The sequence below is a fragment of the Canis lupus genome, chromosome 8 (genome assembly GCF_048164855.1).
Source record: "Canis lupus baileyi chromosome 8, mCanLup2.hap1, whole genome shotgun sequence".
Taxonomy (NCBI): Eukaryota; Metazoa; Chordata; class Mammalia; order Carnivora; family Canidae; genus Canis; species Canis lupus.
The window spans coordinates 23319365-23338539 of record NC_132845.1 but is presented as its reverse complement, the minus strand read 5'-3'; the positions used below and the strand labels follow the sequence as shown (position 1 = coordinate 23338539).

Here is a 19175-nt window from a genome sequence, read left to right as displayed (position 1 = left end):
TTTTCTTATCTGATTACTGCCTAGGACTTCTAGTACTGTGTTGCAAGAAGTGGTAAGAGTGGACATCCTTGTCTTGTTCCTGATCTTAGAGGAAGAGCTCTCAGTTTTTCAACATCGAGTATGATATTAGCTGTGGGTTTTCATATATGGCTTTTATCATTTTTTAAAAGATTTATTTATTTATTTGAGAGAGAAAATAGGAGGAGGGGTAGCGAGAGAGGGAAAGAATTCAAAGCAGACTTCCTGCTGAGCAAGGAGTCAGATGTGATGCTTGATCCCAGGACCCTGAGATCATGACCTGAGCCAAAATCAAGAGTCAGATTCTTAATTAACTAAGCCACCCAGGCACCCCTTCATATATGGCCTTTATGATGTTGAAGTATGTTTTCTATAAACCTGCTTTGTTGAGAGTTTTTATCATGAGTGGATGTTGAATTTTGTCAAATGCTTTTTCTCTGCATCTGAAATGATCATATGATCTTTACCCTTCATTTTGTTGATACAGTGTATCACATCGATTGATTTGTGAATATTGAACCATCCTTGCACCCCCAAAATAAGTCCCACTTGATTGTGATGAATAATTCTTTTAACCCACTGTTGAGTGTAGTTTGCTAATATTTTGTTGAGGATTTTTGCATCTTTGTTCATTAGGGAAATAGGCATGTAGTTTACCTTTTTTGTGGTGTCTTTGCTTTTGGTATCAGGGTAATGCTGGCCTCAGAATGTATATGGAAGCTTTCCTTCTTCTTTTGTATTTTGGAGTAGCTTAAGGGAAATTTCTATAAATCCATCTGGTTCTGGATTTTTGTTTGTTAGGAATTTTGAAACTACTGACTTAATTTTGTTACTAGTGGTCAGTCTGTTCAGATTTTCTTCCTGTTTCAGCTTTGGAAGATTGTCTTTTTCTAGGAATTTATCCATTTCTTCTAGGTTATTCAATTTGTTGGCATAGAAGTTTTCTTAATAGTCTCTTATAAATCTTTGTATTTTTGTAGTGTTGGTTGTTACTTCTACTTTTTCTTTCTTTCTTTCTTCTTTTTTTTTTTTTTTTTTTTTTTTTTTTTACTTTTTCATTCTGATTTTATTTATTTGGGACCTTTCCCTTTTTTTCTTGATGAATCTGGCTAAAGTTTTATCAATTTTGTCTTTCTTTTCAGAAAACAGCTCTTGGTCTCATTGATCTTTTCTATTGCTTCTTTAAAGTCTCTACTTCATTTATTTCCACTCTGGTCTTTATTATCTCCTTGAGTTTTGTTTGTTCTTCTTTCTTGTTCCTTTAGATTTAAGGTATCATTGTTTCATTATTTGAGATTTTTCTATTTTTTTTGTGGTAGACCTATATTGCTATAAAATGAACTACTTTTGCTGTGTTCCAAAGATTTTGGACCATTGCATTTCCAGTTTCATTTGTCTCCAAGTATTTATTGCTTCTTTGACTTTTTCATTGACCTATTGACTGTTTAGTAACATGTAGTTTAAACGTGGATAGAACTAAGAGGATATTATGCTAAGTGAAATAAGTCAATCAGAGAAAGACAAGTTACTTCTACTTTTTCATTTCATGATTTCACTTATATGTGGAATTTAAGAAATGAAACAGAGGAACATAGGGGAAGGGAGGGAAAAATAAAACAAGAAGAAATCAGAGGGAGACAAACTATAAGAAACTCTTAATCATGGGAAACAAACTGAGGATCGCTGGAGGAGAGTAGGATAGGGGGATGGGGTAACTGGGTGATGGACATTAAGGAGGGTATGTGATGTAATGAGCACTGGGTATTATATAAGACTGATGAAGCACTGACCTCTACTTCTGAAACTATTAATACATTATATGTTAATTAACTGAATTTAAATAACATTTTAAAAAGATTTTAGGCACCTCTGATTTATATTTTAATAGGATAATTTGGACTGCTGAATAAACTAGAGAGGAGAAGAGCAGAAGCAAGGAAAGGAGTTTGGAGGTTATAGCAGTGATTCAAGGGAGGCCAGTATGGTTTGGACCACAGTGGCAAAAGTAGATGTGATGGCATATAGTCAGATTCTGGATATATTTTGAGGGTAGAGCTAAATTGTATTTGTGTGCAGATATGATGTTTGTGGGTATGGGAAAGAGAGTAGAGGATGACATCCAGATTTCATCTTAAGCTACCAGAAAAATGGAATTGGCCATTAACTTAGGCAAAGAGGATTAAGTGAGGGAGGAGGAGGACTAAGGGTGGGATGTCTGTAAACATCTATGTAAACATGTGGGCTCTGCAGTTGGATCTGTGAGTCTGAAGTTCAGGAGGGAGCTCTGGTCTGGAAGGTGAATTTTAGAACCTTCTGTGTTTACATGAGGGTACTTAAAACACAAAGCTGGATGAGATCACCCAGGGAATAAGTATAGTTAAAAATTAGATGAAGACCAAGAAATGAGCCCCATAACACTCCAACTTTCAAATATAGAGAGCTGTGATTGTCACATCAGTTTGTGGTTCCTCTGTCACCTCTCATCAAGAAACCACAGGGGTCCTCAGACCCCAACCCCAGGATACTTGCATAGTAATGTAGTTATATCTTTCTCCCAGATGTCTATGTCTCAAGCCATCTCTCCTTCATTTTTTTCTTATTTTTGGCAAGTAGGGGTTGCCCTTCTTTTGACTTCAGATAAAAGAATATTTTCTTCCATTTCTAGGAGCATTTTAATCTCTTTATAGAGGGCTTCCAGGTTAGTTTATATTGCCACCTTGCCAGAACCAAAGTCAAATTAATTTTCTAATTAAAGTCAGAGTTTTAATATGTTCTCTATATTGATGTATATTCTGGAATTTTTGTGTAAGTAGCAACTCCCCCCCCACCACCAATTTTTTTCTTTTCTTTTTTTTTTCTGATATAACTGTACCAATTGAAATTTCCTAACAATAGAGAATGTTCTTATGGTTAAAGGCCTTGATTCTCACTCTCTAGTTTGATTTTTAGATTTTTTAAGTAAAGCAGAAAGTCTGCAGTATTTGAAAGCATCAACAGTAATTGTGCTCTATGCCTGGACAAGGTGTCTCATCCACATCGCTCAGAGCACTCTGGGAATAAAAGTGCATCGATTCACACTTGGTTCTGGTGAGAAGCCAAAAACCACATTTGCAATACAAGCCCGCTGTTCCAAAAACATAAAGACCTTCCCAGAAATCAGGAGATACAAATTACCAGTTGTTAATCACTTAGATTTACCAAGTAGCATAGAAATGTTGTCGTTTGGTTTATAACTTACTCTGATATGGAATTACTCTGTAAATTTCTAAATGTTTTTGCTAGCTTGTAGGAAATGTATTTAAATGCTTTTATTTGTCTATTTATGCTAGGTATAAATATACAGTAGATTTTAAGCTACATCTTAATATAATTTTGCTAATTAAATGGTAGAGATGAACTATTTTTGTTACAGGAACTTCATTCAAATTTTCCCCGATTCCTTTGATTCAGTATAATCTTTAAAATGGTATTTAAAAAGTAAGGTGTGTAATTTATCCTATTGGTTACATTGAAGTAAAGAGAGATAATTATTTGTACTTTTTAGCTCTATTAGCCTGTTTCTCTGCATGGTTTTGCAGTTAAAGAGAAACAGGCTTTCCTTGGGAAATGCATCTCAACCCTGCTGGAATAAAGCAACTGAAAGTAGAAAGATGAGGACTGAAAGCTAAGCAAAAACACGCACAAACTAGCAAAACAAAAACAAGAAAACAAATGTTTAGCTGTGAAATTACTTACATGAAAAAAAACTTGAAAAGCCTCCCAAAGAAAATGTAATTTCCACTGGGATTAGTTCTAAAGTAAAAAGTAGCTAAAGTACTATCTTTCAGAAAGATTGGAGAGTAACTTCTCCAAATAGAACCAATTACCAGAGCTGTGTCATATGAAGGTAAGTGAAAAATCGAACCAGAGCTTTCTTCCTGGAGCACAGCAGTCTCTGCATGGACCTGTGTTTTGTCAGGGACACACACGTGGGTGAGACGTGGAAGGGAAGAGGCTCAGGGCATTTCACTGGGGATTTTGGTTCATCCTTCTGTTCCCTTCCCTGTCTGAGCCTTATCTGTTAACTGCCTCCCTTGACAGCCGTTACTCCTGTGCAACTTCTGTTAGCCCTTTTAGATCATATCACTAAAGGAAAAAGCTCAGTGACACTTGAATAAAGCATTTTCAAATCTACTTGTAAAAATTACAGGGTAGGCTTTTTTCTTGCATAAAGGAACCAAAGTTGCTGAAAACTGATTTGAAGGGTTAAAAATTAGAGCCAACTTAACTTTAGGGTCATTTCACTAGATTTCCCACTACTGTATAAGTAACTTATACTGTTTTACCAAGAAAGCTATTTGTCCATTTATTCAAAAAATATTAAATGAGTACCAATTCCGTACAAGACACTATGCTTATATATATGTATATATGTATATTTCAGCAAATCTTTATTAAATATGTCCCCCAATCAACTGTGGCAGGATTGTGATTATTTTTCCGCCTCTTTACTCTTTTCTTTCAAAATCTTATTGCCTATTTTTTAAATTTATTTAAAAACTGCAGACAGTGAAGAACTTCTTCACTTACTTTATATAAAAGAAAAAGTGGGAGTTCCCTGTTCCTATTCCAGTCCCACTCTCTATAAATAAACATTGTGCGAGCTTGAGTCATACCTGCCAGTATTACTTTTTGCCTTCTGTTGTCCATGTACTATAAAAAATATAAATTACATACGTATATATGTGTATATATAAACACATAAACCACAGGATGGGGGCAGGGGATTGCTGGTTTATAAATCAAACCCTATATCATTTTCAGCATTTTTGCATGTAACTCTATAGCTTGATAGCTTTCCATGTTGGTACATATAGATCTACCTTGCACTTTTTAATGATTGCATAGTAGTTTACAGTGTCGATGTACCATTTCCCTGCTGTGGTTTTCAGTTTTTCATTGAATACTGCAGTAAACATTTTGTGCACACAAATACTCTTATGTGTGTTTTATCTTGATTAGAAAAGAAGTTAAAAAGCAAAAAAAGTGGGGCACCTGGGTGGCTCAGTGGTTGAGCGTCTTCCTTTGTCTCAGGTCGGGATCCCAGGGTCCTGGGATTGAGTCCTGCATCAGGCTCACTGCGTGGAGCCTGCTTCTCCCTCTGCCTCTGTCTTTACCTCTCTCTGTGTCTCTCATGAATAAATAAATAAACAAAAAACCAAAAAAGTCCAAATTAAGTAGCTTGGTGAAATTAAAAGGCATATCAACCCTTTCCCACTTAGCATTTGGCTAGATTGTTAATTGAATTCTTGTTTTAAAGTAAATGTAGGGTAGTCCGGGTGGCTTGGGCAGCCCGGGTGGCTCAGTGGTTTAGCACCACCTTCAGCCTAGGGCCTGATCCTGGAGACCCGGAATCGAGTCCCACATCGGGCTCCCTGCATGGGTCCTGCTTCTCCCTCTACCTGTCTCTCCCTCTCTCTCTCTCTTTCTGTGTGTCTCATGAATAAATAAATAAAGTAAATGTAGTAAACATATTAAAGAGTATAAATATCATGTGGGGTAGAGACATATAATAGATATCCCAAACAATTGTTCTGGTCACTAAATAAAACTTCCTGTGCCCTCTACTCGTATCCATAGACATTAAATAGGACCCATATATGTGGGGTTTTTTTTTGTTTTTTGTTTTTTGTTTTTTATATATGTGGGTTTTGAGCCTCATGCCGGGTGTAGAGATTACTTAAAAATAAAATCTTTTTAAAAAGAAAAGATTTTCAGTTTTCCCAAATTTATAATGCAATAGTAGTCAGAATTCTAATGATTTCCCTTTTTTTTGTTTTTTTTTGTTTGTTTGTTTGTTTGTTTTTTTACCTTTCTTTATTCAATACTATGTTTGCTTTCCATTGGCCAGGCATGGTTAGTGTCAGCATCCTCAGCCCCTGTCGCTGTCATTGCCCCCTGCGTCCACCCGGTGGCAGCGCACTGCGCCGTAGCTCCCTATTCCCTCTCCCGGAGTGAGCCGCTAGGGCGCAGATTGCCAGGGTGTGTTACAGCCTAATCCCGCATGGGGAAAATGAGGAGAGGCTGGCTCGTTTCTTTTTTAGAAACATCATATATCCTTGCTAAGGATGATTTTCCTCTCCTGAGTTGAAAAGGCTTTTAGAGCAATCTTTCCACGTTGGAGAGTATTTTTATCTAAGGATTTGATCCACCATGCACCTTGCTGAGGTTGCAGTACTGGCATCTGTTTTATGAGCTCTTCTTGTTTGAGATAGGTAGAGCAACTCCTGGAAGCTGTGCTGTCCCCAAAGTGAAATCCTTCTTGAAAATCAAAAGTGAATATTTGATTAATTTCTGTGTGCAAAATTTGGACCAAGTTTTATGAGGAACACAGATAAGGAAAGGAAGTGCCCTTTTGCCTCAAGAAATTGATACCTGTGGCTCAGCAGTTGAGCGTCTGTCTGCCTTTGGCCCAGGGTGTGATCCCGGGGTTCTGGGATCGAGTACCACATTGGGTTCCCCACAAGGAGCCTGCTTCTCCCTCTGCCTGTGTCTCTGCCTCTCCCACTGTGTCCCTCATGAATAAATAAATAAAAATCTTTTTTAAAAAAATTTGGGGTGCAGTTGGAGAGGCATAAGCACAAATACTGGAAGTCTTAAGAATTAATAAAAGTGTCACTGGGCAGTGCTACCTCTGGAGCCTAGAGTACAAATTGGTTGAAGCCTGCCTACGGACTAGTTAGGCTCCAAGGCCGTCTACCCTATCCTGGCAGAAAAGCCATCACTTACTACTGGAGAGGTTGAACTAAATAAAAAGTGGAACACCAAACCAAATTGTAGATGGGGTAAGACAGTGCCTTGTGAACAGTGAGCTTAAGGGGAGTGTATACTTACTCCTGGTGCCCCCAATATGTATCACTCAGGTCTCCTATCCAGTCAGTTCCCAGAATGCTACATTTATTTCACCCAGGCAGGAGACTGAAGATTAGCTTCAGGAAAACTGGTTTGCTCAAGAGAATAGAACTATAGATTCTGACACTTGGGATTTCCCCCAGTGAGATGGCCAAATGGACCACTTGTATCCTCCCCTTAACAAGCCCCACCCAGGACACAGGGCTTCCAGTCTGCCTTTTAATGCCTCCTTCCTTGATAGGAACTAGGGTTTCTCAGCCTCAGTGCTATTGACATTTGGGGTCAGGGAAGTTGTGTGGGGAGGCTGTCCCCTTGTTGAGCAGCAACCTGGGCCTCCACCACTAGATGCCAGTAGCACTCCTCCTTTCCCCAGCCCTCATCGGAACTGTCGCCAGACCTTGCTGAATGTCCCTGGGGAGAAACCCATCCACCTCTTGAGTCACTGGCTTGAACTGGCATCCACAGATTCAGACATTGGAGGGAAGCCTCAAGCATAAGGAAAAGCAAAACTAACTGGGGAAGGAACTTTGAGAAGTAATCAGAGGAAAGAGCAAATCAAAGGGGGTGGGGTGGAGACCTTAAAGGAACAGTTTTTCAGGGAAGTGAAAGTACATTGTAGCTTTGGTTTTATAAGATTTTAGATATTTATTGGGAAGAGAGAGAGAGCACAGACAAGCGGGGTCGGGGTAGGGGAGGGAGAAGCAGACTGGGGCCTCCACTCAGGGCTCAACCCCGAGACCCTGAGATCAGGACCTGAGCCAAAGTCTGACTCTTAACTACCTGAGGCACTTGGGCGCCCCAGGATCAGGACATTATATCTTTAAAGAATGATATCATTAAAAAACAAACAAACAAACAAACAACCAGCTCTTAGAACTAGAAAGACCCTTGGCTATTAAAATTTTGATTGTAGGAATAAAAATCAAAATATTCAAAGATCATCCTGAAGAATTCGGATATAAAGCGGAACAAAAAGGTAAAACCAATAGAGAAAAGATTAAAAAATTAGATAAACTGGATGTTGGAGGACTACTCTCCAGAAAAAGCAAGAACACAGGGCAAAGCTTTAATTAAAAAAAAAAAAAAAAAAAAAAAGATCACCCAAGAAAAATTCCTATAAGTGAAAGGATATCTTCAAACTAAAAGACTGTCCCCAGCCCAATTAAATTGTCTCACAAGATATATCATCATGCAACTTCAGAACTGGTGATACAGGGCAGCCCAGCTGGCTCTGGTTTAGTGCCGCCTTCAGCCCAGGGCCTAATCCTGGAGTCCCAGGATCAAGTCCCACATCGGGCTCCCTGCATGGAGCCTGCTTCTCCCTCTGCCAGTGTCTCTGCCCCTCTCTCTCTCTCTCTCTCTCTCTCTCTCTGTCTCTCATGAAAAAATAAAATTAAAAAAAAAAAGAACTGGTGATACAGAGGTGATGCAGAGGATAGCCAAAAATTTCCAAAAAGAAAAAAGAGAAGAGTCACAGTGGAGCCCAAGACCACCATGTACAGTAGACCTAGAGAGCAACTGTTCGGGAGTGGCACCAGGGAACAGAGAGAGAACTCCAGAAGGGATGGAGCAAAAAAGTAGTGGTGATGGTGAGTACTACCACAGTTGTTTGACCAGAGTTTCATAGGGAACTTCAGAACTCTGTGTGTGTGTACATACATAAATATATACATAGAGCTTTGATTAAAAAAAAAAAAGATAAATGCTTTGAATGCAGGGGAAGGAGGGATCTCAGGGCTAGAGTGTTGGGATGGAGGGGAGGTGGCTTCTCTGAAAGGTAGAGGAAGATGAAGAGGGGAGGATGGTGTGGGGGAAAGTGCTGGGCACAATCAGGCAAATGTAGAGCATTTTTGAACCAAGACAGGAGATTGGGAAAGAAGTTGGTTAAATTATAAGAAATTACTTCAATTTTAGAAACTTGAGATCTCATCTTAGAATGTCCATTACAGAAAGGATCTAAGTGATCCAGGGTTTTTTTTTAATTTTTTTTTTAAATTTATGATAGTCACACAGAGAGAGAGAGAGAGAGAGAGGCAGAGACATAGGCAGAGGGAGAAGCAGGCTCCATGCACCGGGAGCCCGATGTGGGATTCGATCCCGGGTCTCCAGGATCGCACCCTGGGCCAAAGGCAGGCGCCAAACCGCTGCGCCACCCAGGGATCCCCAGGATTTTTTTTTAAAAAATGATGCAGAGGGTAGAGGGATCCTCTCTAAGTTGTGAGTAATAGTTGGTTTTTGCTTTTGTCTTTGGACATTTTTCTATATTTTATAAGGTTACAATTAGAAAACAATGAAAGTTATGTTTTAGAAACAAACTAAGAAGAGATAAAAGCCCAGTGGAAATATTAACCTATTGATATGAAAACATTTATTTTCTAAACCCAAATAGGTATCAGAAGCATGAATCTTTTGGGACAGATATCTTTACCTTTTTGGAGGCACGTTAGTTTTCTGTGACTTTAATAAACAGATCTTTTCATTTGTATCCCTTATTCCGTACATGCATATAAATCAGTGGCAGTTTGGTGGTTACAGGACTGATCAGTTAGGACCTCTGAAGTTAACATGGTGTGCTTGCATTCACAGCACCTACTGTTTTCCACAAGGTGGGGTGCTAACTTCACACAGTAGACTGTCTGTTATAACTTTCAGAAACTTCTAACTCTAATGCATGTGCTAACTCTTTTTCATAATTCCTAAGCAATTCTAAGAGAAATAATGTTTGGAAGTTATACAGTTGCAACTGTGGCGTTTCACTTCATTTGTAAATTAGGTTAGACTCGTGATTTACATTTTTAGAGCGTGACTAACCTATATAGGCACTTTTCCTCTTTATGGTGGACCTTGGCTGTATTCAATTACAAGCATAGATAAAGAATACCTTTAATTTGGTGAAGGCCATTTTAAATAAGTGAATACACGAATAAGGAAATGTTTGTAGTCTATTGCAAATAGAGATCCTGATGTGGCTATCTCAGTGAATAAAAGATTATTTTCAAAACACTGTATCAGGTAGATGTACTCATGGTTCCGAAGTATTTTAAATTGCTTAATCTCATAGATTCCTTCCTAAATCTTAATTAGCCCATCCTCCCTTTCTACAACAAAAGCACATCAACTTAAACTTCCTGAATCAGATTCTGAATTGATGGAAGACTTGAAGAAAGTATGAATAACAACATACTGCAGTTGTGTCAGCCTTCTGGTAATCTGTCCAGTTTCCCTATGCCAGTTAAATTTGTGTGAAAATCTTACGACATGCAGAGCCAGTAGCAGTTTAGTATATGATGCTTCTATTTCTCCATTTTGAAGCAAAATAAAAACATTCTAATAGCAAGTATTTAAATGTAAACATTTATACAAAGTAGCATACTTTCCCTTTGTCCTTTTGCCACGGTAGAGGTTCTTTGGTCCCTTTAAACCATTAGGCTCCAGGAAATAATTGTGGAGCTGGTAGTTAGAATCATGGCAGGCACAATATAATTCTAAGCCATACAAGTAGTGAGGCTGACCATTGTACTTGCAGTTTCAGGATTGACCAAAGAGCTGAGCATAGGAAGGAAGTGAAGGTGATGAGTGCAGAGGGATGTTCACTTGTCCTTCGAGGACATGATAGATGCTCGATTCATAACAGCTGATGAGGAAGTGCCATGAAGTGACCTATGGGTGAAGAAGTCATAGGGCATGATTGAGTCCTGCTGATAACCAGCTCTGCTCACTTGGGCGAGTTAGCCTCTCTGGACCTCATTCTTTTTCTATGAAGCAGAGGCCTGGCTGAGATCTCAAGGGATCCTCAAAAAGCCACTGTGATCACCACAACTAGCTCTCAAGTCTGACTTATCAAAGACAAATGGAGCTCTGCTCCAGGCCATGCCACTCTAGGACCCACTGGTGCCTACCTAGAATCTTCATTTCTGAACACTGCCTTTTCCTAGATTCCTAGGCTGTCTTGCTCTATCTACCCACTTGCCAGGTCCACCCATTGCCCTGGTGTTAAGTACAAGCCCCTGTCTGCCCCATTTCAACCTAAAACGTGCCTATAACATCTCTTAACATTGATATACTTCGTACTTAGTGTTTTACTGACTCATAAAATTATGATCAAAAGCAGACTCTGATCAATAATGATGTGCTCTTGATCTGTTTCCCCTTTCACCGTTCAACCCACCTAAAAACCTAAGAATCACCCCAAATCCTCCAGCCTCCAAAAGTCCCTCCTTCCCACCATTTGCTCTCTCCATTCCTTCATCACAAGGCCAAAAGCATCCTTTAGGCCCTGGACATCATTCTCCTGATATATTTCAGGGATCTGCTAAATGAATTTTCCTTGTCTGGGTGAGCCCCACCACTTCTGTTCATTCTCTCCCTAACTGCCAGAGTGGTAGTTCCTGAATGCAGATCCTGTCACATTACTCTCCCTTTTTTGTCAGCCTGCAGTGGCTCCTCATTGCCTTTAGCTTTGAGACGTGCTCCTCAGCATGGCTTTGAAGGCCCTGCCTCACCACCTCCATTTCCTCTGCTCTCTGCTTTGCTTCTGTATACCAAAACATAGTTCCCCAAATGTTCCATGCTATTTCATGTATCACTGCTTTGAACATTCAGTCTGGAAGACCCTTCCCCCTGGTAAATTTCATATCCTTCCAAGTCAGATCAAGTATCTCTTCTGTAAAACCTGACTTCATTTATCAAAATATAGTCCATTGTTTCTTACTTGGTGCTAATGTTACCTTTAATAATTATGTCTCCTGTTGTATTAATCTCTTTGATTGCAATTACTAGTTTTTCTGTGTTGCTCTGCCACACTGTAATGAATTCTTTATGAATGTCTTACCCACCCTTGTGTTGCTAGCCCAGTTCCTGTCACCTGGTAGGTGCTCTAGAGTATTTAATGAATGAATGAATCTGTGCTCACAAAAAATAAATAAATAAATACAGCTCTGAAATTCAGTGTTCACCTATGGTACTGATAGATTTTCTATCGTTTTTGTTTTTGTTTTTTTAAGTAGGCTTCATGCCCAGCTTGGAGCCCAGTGCGGGGCTTTAACTCATGACCCTGAGATCTAGACCCGAGCTGAGATCAAGAATCAGATGTTTAACTGCCTGAGCCAACCAGGCACCCCAAATTCATACCATTTTGCAGCTGAAAGGGTGTTTCAATTGCAAGTGACATAAAACTAAACCCCAAACTGGCTTGAATAATAAAGGGAATTTGTTGACTTACAAAATGGGAAAAACTCAGTCGTATTTCTGGGTGAGACTTGGTTGAGCTGCCCAAGGATTTCACTAGCAATAGCGTCTCTCTGCTCTGTCTTCTGCAGTGTCAGCTCCCGTTGGCCTCCCTCCCCACAGTACTGCCAAGGTCAGCTCCACACTCTCCCCTCAGGGTGGCAAAAACCAGTAGTACCTCCTGGCTTCCTATCTTTGCACTAGCCTGTGTAGAGAAGAAAGTCTCTTGTAACATGTAGGAGATCAAGAGAGATGAAGCTTCTTTTTCCCAGAAGCCTCAGCAAATGTCTTCAGTCTCATGGTCCTCAGTTGGGTTATAATTCCATCTTTCAGCCAGTCGTTGTGGCCGGGGATAAGAGTTTTCCCATTTTACTTAAGCCATTCCAGGCCTACTCTTGGAATTAGAGGTTTGGGGGTGAAGGAGACACAGGCTGAAATGCTACTGTCTCCCTGAGAAAGTAAGAGGGGTGAGTTACCCAAAAGAAAGCTTGGATATTGTTGACAAAGGTTATTGTTGACAAAAGGAGGGGGCAATACAAGGTTGGGAAGAAGACAATTACTATTCATTATAAAGGACATTAGAAATTTGAGGGACCAGAGTCCCGTAATTATTTTAATAACAAATGGATTTTTTTTTTTTTTATTTCCCTGAAGTCTAGACTTCTAACTAGGGAAGGGCTTCTCAAAGCGAGGAGTGGATGAAAGCCATGAAAGCCCAGAGCAGCAGCCTTGCTTGTCTTTGACAAGTCAGACTTGAGAACCACTTGTAGAATCATGGTGGCTAGTTGAGGACGCATGATCTTGGAAGGCCTCCTTGTGAGAAACTGAGGTCCAGAGAGATTGACTCATCCAAGGTGACAGAGCTGGTTATCAGCAAGACCCAATCTGAAGCCCCTGTCTCCTCCACTCCATCATGGGATTTCCTCATCAGCTACCATGATGTGAGCAACTACTAAGTACCTAAAGGACATGAACATAAAACATTTTTGTGCATGCAGTAAATTATGGTCATTTTGATTTCAGAATGATGGAACCATCCAACATATTTTTTTAATATATGTATTATACTTGGCATTATTGAAAAAACAGTTATGAAAGAAAGCTGAAACCATTTTTGGTTGAATGAAATTTTACCATTTTAGTTTTGTCTTGTTTCCAAGATTCTGCAATAGTGTGGCATTCATTAAATAATAAACATATTGTACACTTCAGTGTGTGGTAACAGCAAAGAATGACTTCATAGACCACTTAATCTGCTCTGTTGTGGTTTATGATGCCATCTGGATTCCTTGGTGGAATTATTTCCATCTAAATCACTATAAACTTCTATTTAGGTTGTCACAGATCTAAAGCCAGATATGTTTGTGGGTTTTAGCAGTGATGTAATTCTGGAAGATACTTTGAAAGTTACAAGTTGTCATATACCATTAGCATTTAACTCCGTGTTTCACATAATTTCAGACAAACTGGAAGCCTGAAAAAGAATCCATTTCCCTATTATTTTTTTTTCCGTAGGCATTCTCCCTTTCTTGTCCATCTTGCCACTATACATTCAGTCAAGCATGCGTGGAAAACACTGGGAGGCTCTGTGGGTATACACCGTACTATAACACATGGCCTCTGCCCTTTCTTAATTAGGACACTTGGATGGATGGAAAGGATGTTTCACTAACTAATATATGTCCTTTTCTAAGATACGGTGGAGAGAGAATAAGGGAAAGCGACGATCTTACTTCTTTGTCTTTTATATTACTGCCATTCGTGGGATAGAGACTGGATCATGTTGCAAGATCTGCACACCCTGAAGGATTTACATGGGAGCTGCACAGAAAGAAAGCGCTCTGCTGAAACATACTTTCTAGGAGCATGTAATTCATTGGCTACAGGCAAGTGCAATAGGAAAACAACAGAACTTGGTAAAGCTCAGCAGAAAACTCTGAAGTTTTCTGAGGCCCTATCATTTTTATTTATTTTTTTAATCAGAAAGGCTTGGAAGCAGGGGAAGGAGACATCGGTACCTGTAGCAGGTGGGGGTGGTGTGCCAGACCTACAGTGCAGAACAGGATCCAAAAGAGAAAGTAGTGGCAGGAGGCAGAGAGCTCAGCTCCCACAGAGCCAGGGAAAGAGATAAGCTCTGAGGGTCTGTGGATATACATGGGGTTAGGTGAGTTGACGAACAGAGAAGGAAAAAGAAAATGGGTCAGGATGGATAGTTGGCTATATATAGAAGCAACAGAAGGCAGGAAGCATAGCTCCATAGGAAGCTGGTACAGCTCATTATGTTGGGGAAGGCAGGCTCCTCAGAAGTGGGGTACAAAGATAGAAGGGCCTTTAGAAGGGTGAGTCAGCAGCATATTTCAGGACACATGAAAGACCTGTTCTACCACTTGCTGGCTCTGTCACCTTGGGAAAATTTAGATTTCTCATCTGTGAAGTGGGGAGGTTGGAGTAGTCGGGTCACTTGCAGTCCTGAGATGCTATAAGGTAAAGAGTCAGCATCCTCTCCCACACAGACCCCAGTCTGGACATCTAGAAACTACAGTGACGGTCAGTTCTCTAATCAGCAAGTACTGACCGAGCATCCGTGGTGTGTGAAACACCATGCTGCACACTGGGATTACAGCAATGAGCAAGAGGAAATCCTTTCCTTTCACGGAGGTTGGCTCTGAACAGAGAGGCAGACAACAATCAAACACAGAAATGAACAAGTTAATTGGAAGTATGAGTAATTGCTGCGACGATGGTAAAATAAGACAGTGCGGTGGAAGGTGACTGAGTATGGGGGAGGGGCCAGTGGGGAGGCTGCCTCTTCTCTGAGGAGGTGATGTTCAAGTAAGACCTGAATGGAGCCAATCTCAGGGGCACAGCAGACTGCTCAGAATGAACCAAAAAGATCCTCAGGAAGGAATGAGTTTGGTGCATTCACACAGCAGAAAGCAAGCGGGTAGGGCTAGTGAGTGAACAAGGAACGATTAGAAATTTGGATTTTATCACAAGCCTTTTGAGAGTTGTAAGCAGGAGAATGAAAGTGAAGATCTGCTACACATTAGCATCTCTGGCAACTCTGTAGAGAATAAAGCATAGGGGAGCCAGAGAAGAAACAGAGATGAGTTAAGAGGCTGTTGTAGTCAAGATGAGAGATGGTGATAGTTTGGACCAGGAGTAGCAGGGACATAGGAAATAAGTAGATAGATAAGGAATGTGTGTAGTAGTTTTGAAAGAAGGAAACACTGGAGCAGGTCCTCCCACCCTCCATCCCTGTCAACCCCAACATAGATTTTCATGGCCTTCATATATAACCAGGAAATCTACTTAATGATAGATTCTACTATTCATTTGTCTATTTCTGGCTTGGGAATGCAGAATAGCGTGCTTTGGGAGATTTGATCATTCACTTTTGAGTTGTAATAGAAAAGCCTGGTGAATAGAGGAACACTAAAACAAGTATGCATTCTTGGCCCCAGGGGAATGGATTCGGAGCCAGTTTAACAGCCACAGTGTCTTTCAAAGAAAGAACATTTCCTGGGTCCAGAATCCAGGAAAGACTGACCCTGCTTGGGTTGTAAGGCCAACCTCCTGAACCAGATATTGGGTCTGGGGATGAGGAGTGGGGGTGGTAACATGATGGTTGAAGCTTCCTTTTCGTCCTGCATCCCATTAGTAGGAGATAAAAGAGGGTCAGGGACATTTCCCTCAAGGCAAAGGTACAGACTAACAAAAACAATATGTCTATGAAGATGCCTTCATTTGGATTTCTCAGATGCCACACCCCCTAGGAATGTCTGGCCAAAGGTCATAGCCAGGCCTGAATTGTAGCTCTCTGAAACTCTGTCCCATTCTTTTGTCTTCAAAGAAACTTTTGTTAAAATCAAAATACAAGCTTGTTATCTATAATTTGTCCTTGTTGACATCTTTATATATTTGATTATTTAGTATATAAAGTAATAATAAAACTCTCTCAAGAGTTTGCTATGGCCTAGCCCTTAGTGTTTCCTTTAGACAATACAGGACATCACATACCCCAACACCAAATTCTGTGTGTCAAGCATAGCTAATCTGAGAGCCTTGTTCTTATCAAGATGGTGCTGGGTTCCCATCCACTTGACTACACATCTGCATAACAAGTATAATACAGAAACTGTGGACACAGGACTTTTCCAAGCAATTTTAGGTGCAGAATGGGATGCTCCGCTCGCTCAAATCTAGCAGGCTCTAGCATTAAAAAAAAATGGGAAAGAAAGGGAAAGCCTTTTATGCTTAGACCTCAAAGCCTCAGGGACACTCCTCTCTTATGGATCTGTTTTCTGGGAAGAGGACCCATAGGGCTGAGAGGCTTCTTGAGGCCCCTGAATGGTCATTTTCACAGAGAAAAGTCTAGGCTATTTACCTGGAACACATTATCAGTGGAGGGGACATTGGTCTTTGGATCCTTTTCACCCTCCCTCCTGTTTCCCGAAGCTCTTAGAACATGGTCCCTCCTGGCCCTAGCTGTTTATAAGCTCCCAACCCCCTGCTTTGCTTGGGTGTTTTCTCACTAATCTCACTGAATTCCATTCAGTTCAATCCATTTATTGAGTGGCCTCTGCAAGTAAGACCCTAAATGTGCACTGAGAATCCCCTTCTTTTTGTCCTTTTATATTCTCCATGTAAATGCATCTCAGCTAGGTGACAAGATTGGATTAATTTATATTACACATACAATAAACAACATACTGAATCACTCATTCAATAAACACTTATTATAGCATCAACTGTAAACCAGGTACTCTTAACAAGCACTGAGGTGGCAGTGATTATATTTCCTGGCCTCCCTAGGTAAATTATGTTCTAATGGGGGAGACAGATAGTAAATAAGTATATAATATGCGAGTTTTAAAATATAATTTTAAAACACAAAGGAAGCCTGCTAATATGTACATGTGGGGGCAGGAGGCATCTTAGAAAGGTTAGTTGAGCAAGGTGCCTCTGAGGAAACCAGACCTAAAATGGGGGAAATGGGTGGGTAGAGACTTGGATTTGGAGAGAAATCTTTTTGGTAGGATTTCCAATTAACCTGAACTTCTCATCAAAAAATTAAAATGTAGGGGCACCTGAGTGGCTTAGTTGGTTAAGCATCTGACTTCAGCTCAGGTCATGATCTCGGGGTCCTGGGATTGAGCCCAGCATTGGGCTCCTGTTCCACAGGGTGTCTTCTCTGGGGGGTGTCTTCTCTCTCTCCCCTTGCCCCTCCCCACCATGCTTATGCACACTCTCTCATTCTCTCTCTCTCTCAAATAAATGAATAAAATCTTTTTAAAAAAAAATAGCAATAATGTAGGGAAGATTTGGATAGGACTTGGAGATAGAGGGCCTCTCCAGTATAGAACTGTAGGCTGGACCACTGCACCATACAGATTCTCCTGTCCCCTGCCAGTTGGGGTCATGGTTCTGACCTCCCAAGCTCGTCATCACCTGACTCTTTTCCTGTTTATACACTGGTAGAACTTCCCGCTTGGCTTTCTTCCCAGCTACCACTTACACTCTTCATCCTTGATGGTAATGCAGACTCTCCCATCATGTTCCCCAGGCTATTCTGAATAAATTTCTTTCCCTGTGACTTGGAAGAACCTATTCATTGTCTTGCCCTGTAGGTTACTATATAGTTTATCATTTCACTGGGACACTTCTGAGAACAGAAAGGGCACTGTTAATAATTATGCTGGGCCTCCAGGTATAGATTGGGACTGTCCTCTGCAAACTGTGTGGTTGTCACCAGAGATACGTGGTCATTGTCCCAGTTAGCTCCAGCCACAAGTGAACTGACTGCCCTCTGCTAGCATCTGATCCAGAGGCTGAGTTGGGCTCCTTGCATGTTTGTCTAGAAGTCAAAACAGAGGCCATCCCTCTTTCCTCACCAGCCTTGTTTTTCACTCCTAGGATTGTTTTTCTAGTTTCCATCTTGGAAGTCCCTCTATCTCCATACTAGAACATCCCTCCACTAGTTTTCATTCCTCTTCTGAGAACGGAAGAGACTTCCTAAATCTATTTTCTCTGTTTCTTAAAGCTGCTACCTGAGATGAGATGTAGACTGTTCTTCTGTGTCCAGGTCTGACACCGCTGTCTTCAGACCCAGACACTTTTGCAAAACTCCTACGAGGCCTGTGTGTTTGTCTCCCTGGAGTGAAGATAGAATCTGAAGAGTTGGGCTTCATGAGGCAAAGTCAAACTGATGTCCTTCCAGCCCCTCAGGACACTAAGAATATCCAGAAATACTGTACATTGCCTCTTTACAAAGTTATGTGCGTTAACAGCTTTAAGAGATTCAAGGGACAGGGATGCTTGGGTGGCTCAGTGGTTAACCACCTGCCTTTGGCCCAGGGCGTGATTCTGGAGTCCAAGAATCAAGTCCCACATCAGGCCTCCTGCATGGAGCCTGCTTCTCTCTCTGCCCCTGTGTGTGTGTGTGTATCTCATGAAAAAATAAATAAAATCTTTGTGAAAAAAGAGAGAGAGAGAGATTCAAGGAACATGATAAACACCCATGCTTTTTTAAAGAAAATTTTAAAGATATTAAGGTCAGGCCACAAAATTGGGAAGTAATATAAAAAATTTTTTATAATAAGATCCTTCTGGGTTATTTTTACTATAATAATAACACTGACATATTATTGGATTCAAATATATTTTGCAGTACAGGTTCCATAGTCCCTTATCCAAATCCCCAAAAAGTTCTGGAAACCAGGGGGTAGAAATTCAAAGTTTGTCACAAGTTTGACAGTAAAATCTGATTTGAATTGGCCTTAGTCTCATAGTCTTTGTCCTACTTAGTGTGACTATTCATGTTTTGCTATGGAAATATTAATATGTTTGGTTACTTCACCAAACTTCAAAGGGGGACATATGCTATATGTACTGTATTACCTGTTAAAAATACTTCTGACCCAAACGTTTTCTAATACGGGATTTTGGCTCATAGTACTAGTTTGCCAGTTATGTGTTTTTGATTAATAATCTCCACAAATCAGGTAAAGTACAGACCTCAAAGAAAATTCCTTACAGAG

The 19175-nt window shown here is 40.4% G+C and overlaps 1 protein-coding gene across 13 annotated transcripts in view; it reads left to right on the top strand.

The window, feature by feature from the left end:
* Positions 1–19175, top strand: part of ALG14 (ALG14 UDP-N-acetylglucosaminyltransferase subunit) — a 213360-nt gene that overhangs the window by 104146 nt on the left and 90039 nt on the right. The window contains exon 4 of one of the 13 annotated variants that reach the window (XR_012035121.1): positions 13906–14021. The exons of 11 other annotated variants lie outside the window; for them this stretch is intronic. The gene's annotated coding sequence lies outside the window, so the exon portion shown is untranslated. Of the gene's footprint in view, positions 1–13829; positions 14022–19175 lie in introns of all 13 variants that reach the window. One more of the 13 variants, XR_012035120.1, reaches the window with a different exon arrangement.